This window comes from Meriones unguiculatus, chromosome 1 (genome assembly GCF_030254825.1).
Source record: "Meriones unguiculatus strain TT.TT164.6M chromosome 1, Bangor_MerUng_6.1, whole genome shotgun sequence".
Taxonomy (NCBI): domain Eukaryota; kingdom Metazoa; phylum Chordata; class Mammalia; order Rodentia; family Muridae; genus Meriones; species Meriones unguiculatus.
Window position 1 is genome coordinate 164,024,121 of NC_083349.1, and position 6,983 is coordinate 164,031,103.

The 6,983-nt window shown below is 39.9% G+C and overlaps 1 non-coding gene across 1 annotated transcript; it reads right to left on the bottom strand.

Moving 5' to 3' along the window:
- Positions 1-1,565: 1,565 nt before the first annotated feature.
- LOC132652069 (U6 spliceosomal RNA) lies at positions 1,566-1,672 on the bottom strand. Its single transcript, XR_009589561.1, has one exon. It is a non-coding gene; the product is annotated as a U6 spliceosomal RNA (small nuclear RNA).
- Positions 1,673-6,983: the final 5,311 nt, after the last annotated feature.

Genomic DNA, 6,983 nt, shown 5'->3' on the forward strand with positions numbered 1-6,983 from the left:
AGCAGTATATGCAGCTGCACTAATAGGGACTTTGTTCCTGTCTATAGTAATTGGCCTACTAGTTCACTTATTCACTTATTTAAGTCGCCTTCTGATGGTCCGCTCACAGTTCTCTTTCATGAATTCTCACATTGTGGGCAGTTTATTATGCAAATGAGGCCTCAAAGCTTTCTGTGCTCTTGGCTGAAATGTGTTTTAAAAGATAAGATGGTCCTTTTTTTTTTTTCTCCTCCCTTCAAGTCAGAATTCATTGCACTAAAGGACAATAGAAGCAAAAAGGCTGTCCTTGGCAGAGGGAAAGTGTAGAATACACAGAAGCTTAATGTCTGTGCTTAGTAGCCTGGCAGAGGGATCCTGTTCTTTTCCCTGTCAAGGAAGTCTTTCTTTCCTAAGCAGTTCTTTGTGAGCATAGGATGGCCAAGTCCATGCCAGAGACCAAGAAGAGATGGGATCCAGCTGTAGATATGCTGACAACATCTCCTTGTTCAAGAAGTCTTGAGTGTCTCTTAAGAGCAACTCTGCATTCTGAGCCCATAAAATACATTAGGATGTGTTTGTCCTCATTACACAGAGATTTCTGTAGTTCATTTATTACGCACTAATGCCCTAGAACCATTACAACTTAGATGATTTTCTTGTCTAGCTCTGCAAACAGCTACCATAGACTACTTTTTGTTCTCTTCCTAATTCTCGCTCTTTCTCTTTCTCTCCCAACGTCTATCTAGTATGTTTCTATATTGAAGAAATATTCTTAATTTTGTGCCAACTTTTTTACTAATGCCATCCATAGCGCTCTCTCTCTCTCTCTCTCTCTCTCTCTCTCTCTCTCTCTCTCTCATAAAACACAATCATAAAATTTTATATTGGCATCTTTAGTTTTTTTTAATTCTTTATTATTTACATTTTATTCACTTTGTATCTCCCCTGTGGTTCCCTCCTTCTCTCCTCCCATCCCAATCCCTCCCTTCTTCCACCCTCTGCACACATGCCCCTCCCCAGGTCCACTGACAGGGGAGGTCTTCTTTTCCTTCCTTCTGATCCTAATCAATTAGGTCTCATTAGGAGTGGCTGCATTGTCCTCTTCTGTGGCCTGGTAATGCTGCTTCCCCCTCAGGGGGAGGTAATTAAAGAGCAGGTCAATCAGTTCATGTCAGAGACAGTCCCTGTTCCTATTACTATGGAACCCACTTGGATACTGAACTGCGATGGGCTACATCTGTGCAGGGGTCTTAGGTTATCTCCATGCATAATCCTTGGTTGGAGTATCAGTCTCACGAAAGACCCCTGTGCTCAGAATTTTTGGTTCTGTTGCTCTCCTTCTGGAGTTCCTGTCCTCTCTAGATCTAACTGTTTCCCACTTCTTTCATAAGATTCCATGCACTCTGCCCAAAGGTTGGCCATAAGTCTCAACATCTGCATTGATAGTCTGCAGGGCAGAGCCTTTCAGAGGTCCTCTGTGTCAGGCTCCTGACTTGTTCCCTCTTTTTTCCTCCTTCTGATGTCCAGCCTCTTTTTCTTTCTGGATAGGGATTGAGCATTTTAGCAAGAGTCCTCTCTCTTGATTAAAAAATATGGAACCCTTCACGAATTTGGGTGTCATCCTTGCACAGGGGCCATGCTGATCCTCTCTGTATCGTTCCAATTTTAGAATATGTGCTGCCAAAGTGAGCACCATGGCTTTCTTGTATAACACAAAACTTTATCTTTTCCACTGGATTACAGATCTCTGCTAACAGGATACTGGGCTCTTCAGCTAAGTCAGTACTGGTTGTAGAATTTGTCCTTTCTTATAAGTGAACCCTGTAGTTTTCCTGGGCCTAAACAGAATTCATTCTCAAGGACTAGAATGGCCAGAAAAAGTTACAGAAGATGATACCAGGAAGATAGTGTGATCAATATTGATCTGTTTTCATTCTTCTGCAAGCAGTTATCCATTTGAACCAGCACCATTGTTGAAGATACTGTCTTTTCTCTAGCAAGTACTTTTGGTTTCTTTGTTAGAAAGGAAAATAAGGCATCCATTGATGTGTGAAGTTATGTCTGGGTCTGAATAAGAGGAGTAAATGGGGAAGGGATGGGAAGGAGGGTTATCAAGGAGAAGATGGGGAGAGATAACTAACCTAAAGGCCTTTCAAAAGCCATATGTGAGCCTATTATTTTAGAAGTTTCCTAAACTACACACAATATATAAAAGGAATTTAAATTTATAATGGGGGAGAGAATATCCTTACTTTCCCATTATATACTACCAATTAAAATTAGCAGTGCCAAGAATTAGCTACAAATAGCTGAGTCATTGACTAAAGGTTTCCCATAAATGAACCCACACGTTAGAGGTGATTGTCCAAGCTATTGATAAGCCTCCACAACATGGCTGTAAGGCCCTATTGTTGAAGACACCACTTCGTTATCTCATTGACCATTGAGAAATCAAGCTTGGGCCCAACTAGAAACTTCATACTTACTCACTAGTGCCCCTGGTTCTCGAAAGCACTATACGTGCTCCTAGAAATGGAATTGTCAATAAATATCAGCTATGAACTCTGTGGCCTACAACAGCAGCTTTCCTCAGGACATACTGGTACAACAGCGGCACAAATGTTATGAGAGTAATCAACCACTTTTTAAATTTGATTTAAATCCCACTTCATGAGAAGGAACCCACCCCTGACCATTTTAATGAGGATAAAAACCTGAGACTAGATAGATTATGGGCCTTAGGGAAAACCCTGTTACCATTCCAATGAATAAACATAGCAATAAACTGTGGCAAACTACATGCCAATCACAGCATGGTTCAACCTTCATCAGAGAAATTTCTTCTTATAGTAGATAGGAATTAACACAAAAACTCACAGCTGCACAACTTGGAGACAGCGAAAGACTTCAGAACACTCAATCATACATGGAATGACTTCATCAGATTCCTTCTCTAAAAGTTCAAGGGTCTACAGGGAAGAGGCAGAAAGAAGCTCAAATCCAGATGGTGGATGACTCCAAGAAAACATTTTTTTCCAGACACAACAGGGTTGATGTATATATGAACTCACAGAGACTGTGGCAGCATGTACAAGACCTGCACAAATTCAAGCCAGACAAAATCCTAACATGGAGAAGAGAAAGTAGGCAGAAAATGCCAACTCCTAGTCAAAAAGCTATTTGCAGCGGATAGTTGCTGGGAGAGTAAGAATTAGTTTTCTCCATTGGAGTGACATTGGATACATTAACAACACTTTGGAAGGGGGTGGGAGTCATGCTCTATAGTGGGTGACCACCCACAAAAGGTTTTCCATGGTTTTTCGTTGTTGTTGCTTTGTGTGTGTGTGTGTGTGTGCTTTTTGTTATTGTTGTAGTTTGATGTTTTTGTGTTTTTGTTTTATTTCTTTTTTTTTTTTTTGAGATACTTTCACAGTGGCTCTCCAGTCTGAGAGCAAGAGTCAGGACAAAAAGTCTTTGGCAAATACCCCGCAAAGACATCAGAAGTCATCCTAGACACAAGTCCTAATCAGTAATTCTGGAAGTTTGTTCTGTTCTCTAATCATAAAAAGGGTATTCTGTCCTTAAAGGGGTTCCAAACTGCTCCAGCAGACTAACTCCTTGTTTCGGTATAATAGTGAGTTTCCTGTCCTACAATGTGACCAAGATAAGTGCATTATGTTGGCCAGTTTGCCTTTGAACTTGAAAGGTATTCAAGGATCATAAGTACAATTATCTGTGACACTTTAGTCTGGCAGAAGACCTTGCTTTAATATCTAAATTTTATATAATCCAAATTACAACTATGGCTAATTTCTATTATATTATAAGCATAGATTTTATTTATTAAATATGGCTTTGAGGCTTCATTCAGCTTGCAACGTAAATATTTTGAGTTATCAAAATTTATTGGTCACCATTATAACACACATAACCATATCTGCTAATGTGTTTTAAAAGAGTGATGCAATGCAAGTATGTCACACTTGAACAGAGAAACTGTAAGAGGCTCCATCCACTTCTTTAAAAACAGAAATATTGATCCATGCCACTCTATGGAAGTAGCTGTCTGTCTTCCTTCTGAGAAGTCTAGTTAGAAACATTAGTCATCGATGCTGCTTTGGTTCAAATGGCTGTCACATATTGTTATTACATCCCAAAGTAGGATGCCCTTGGCAATGGTAAATGCCTCATGGCAAGTCATACAAGGCTTGCAGTCATGGAGGAAAAAATAAATAAAAAAGAATGACAATCAGGCATCAATTTGCTGCTGCCCATGTACACCGTGACTGTGTTGAGCATGTACACTGTTGGGGTTGGTTTTAAAAAATAAGCTTCTCTTCTCTTTGTACATATATTTTCACATCTCCCTTCATCTGCACATCCCCTCTCTCCTTTTCCAATTTCTTTCTCTATTTCATTGTCTCTCAGAGAAAGGACGAATGAGGTTGTTAATAGGACTGGAGATAGACAAACAAGTCAGAAATAAACCAGATAATATTTCATATTATTTTAAATTTGACTTAAGATCCAAGGTTTTACTAAATAAAAAAGTATACAAAAGATGCTCTGAGATGACTCCAGGCACTGACACAGTAGTTATTATCCGGTAACTGAGGCAGTCTGTCCTGAACAAGGTCATGACTGTGTGTTGACTCTCCTGCTATGGAGCGGTTTCATTCTGGAGCCCTCCCACCCTTACCACCCTCTTAATCAGAGCCCAGGGGACAGGTAGATAAAGACAAAGGGCAGTTTTATTCATGGCACAGTCTGGGATTTGGATCACTGTAGTTTCTATAGACACCTGCGTGTGAATTTAAGTGAGACTCACTCAGAAAATAAATTGATCTCACAAAGATCTTGTTACCAGCTTACCATATGCCTTGCACATGCAAGGTAAATGTGGGAGGCTACATTCTCATATTCTTCTCCCCCTGTCCAGTGCAGTCTTGAAGTCATGGATGTCTTGAAATCATGAAATCTTGAAGACTGGATGGACTTGTTAGTGTCCCAATTTTCATGGCTAGTCTCTATCCCTGTGCCCATGATTTTGGATTATACTCTAATTATTTCATTCTACACGCTCTTTTTCATCTTTTAATTCACCGGGCAGTCAGCCTCGCCCTCAGAGCATGGAAATGGGCTGCATGTCAGAGACCCATCTGCTTCTAATGGTTTACCACATGATCTATTTCATTCCATCTTAGCTGTGCTGCCAGAATGCTGGGAGTTGATGTGCTGGTGCCAACAACTCTTGAGAGCAGGTGGGCTGTCTGGTCCTGGTATTTATCTGATTAATTAAGTGAAGTGTCTAGAAAGCAGGATAAATGCTTTTGAAATCTTGAGTGGTTTAATAACATTAGATGGTTAATACATACTTTACAGCCTTTTGTTTGTTGCTAGTATTACTGCATTTAAATATTAATTTTTATCTTATATTGATGAGTGTATATATTTTAGGCAAAGTCTCATTGTTTATAGCTGGGATTTGGATTGCTGTAGTTTCTATAGACTGGAACCCACTATGTATAGTGGGTTCATTGACCTCAAACTCACAGAGATCTGGCTGCCTCTGCCTCTCCTCTGGTAGAATGAGTTCATGCGCAAGCTTACCAGGCTTTTTTGTTAGTGCTGTTAAGCACTCCTGGATTTCAGTGATTTACGTGTGCTGATCTCTTGTGGTGTGGTGCCCAAACTGTCTCAGCTTTGTACAGAGGAACTTCTTCAGGCAAATGCCAGAGTTTTGACAATATGTTGGTAACCGTGGACAGCTTCCTAACTATTTGTTCTGACAAGATGTTGCAGATCATTTTGGAATATTTTCATATCTAAAATTAAACATTTACTCAAGCATCTCTGCTGTTATGATGACATTTTTTTTTGTTTCTGGTTTTTAGGCTTTTCCAGTGTTTAAAACGGCATGGAATGTAAATTTTAAAGATCAAATACACCAGAAATTTAATACATTTTACTCTGCCTCATCGACTTTTAATTTCTTCCTTCTCTTGTGCCAAACATTCCTAATTCTCAACATTATCAAAGATTGTTTTTTTTCCTAGATTAAAATAAAATAAAAAGCTGCGTGTGTGATGTTATGCCAAATATAACTGAATAAATCTCAAGGTATGTCCCCAGTTTTGTTTTTTCTTACAGTATGTCTCCTGACCCAATTTTTTTCCTGTTCACTGACAAGATGTATCTGAAGAAAGGAAAGGTTTGTTTTTTATTTCAGTTAAAGGTCCAATGCATCATGGCAGGAAATTCAAGGCTGCAGGGACATGGAAAACACTCTCAAATTGCGTCTGCAGTCAGAAGAAGACAACGGAGGTGTGCTTGTTCTTGGTTCTTCCGTTTTCACACTCCAGAACCCTCACCCAGAGAAGAGGGCCACCCCGGTGGGCTGGCTAGGAGATCATATTTTGTCTCATTTGTGGATTCTAGAATTTTTGTAGACATAACTTTTATTCATGTATATAATGTTTTACATAATTATGTCTATGTATATGTAACATGAAAGCGGTGGACAAACAAGGAGCAAGGGAAACAGTTAGTGGGAGGAGACACTTAGAGGTTGACTAAAGGGGAGGCATGTTTGTGGTGTATCATATGGAGAAGGTATATGTACACTTGAGGGAAATTTTCTGCATGAACCCTAGCATTAGGTTCCATGGGCATACACTAATGAACCTGCGTGTGCATATGTGCACACCTAAGGAACTCTTCAGGTATCATTCCTCCTGTGTTAAACCTTGCTTAGAGTCTCCGTGATCTGGAACTCCGCAATTAAGATAGGCTGGCTAGTAAGACCCAGGGATACTCTTGTTTTTGCTCCCCCAGCCCTGGAAGTGTAAGTCCACACTGCTGAGCTTCTGTTTGGAAGACTGAATTTAGGTCCCTGTGTTTGCTTGGCAAGCACTTTAACAACTAAGCCTTTTTCCCCACCCTAATTTTTACTTTATTCAAAAATAAGACAGGACTGACGGTACCACCTATCTTAGAAGATGGTA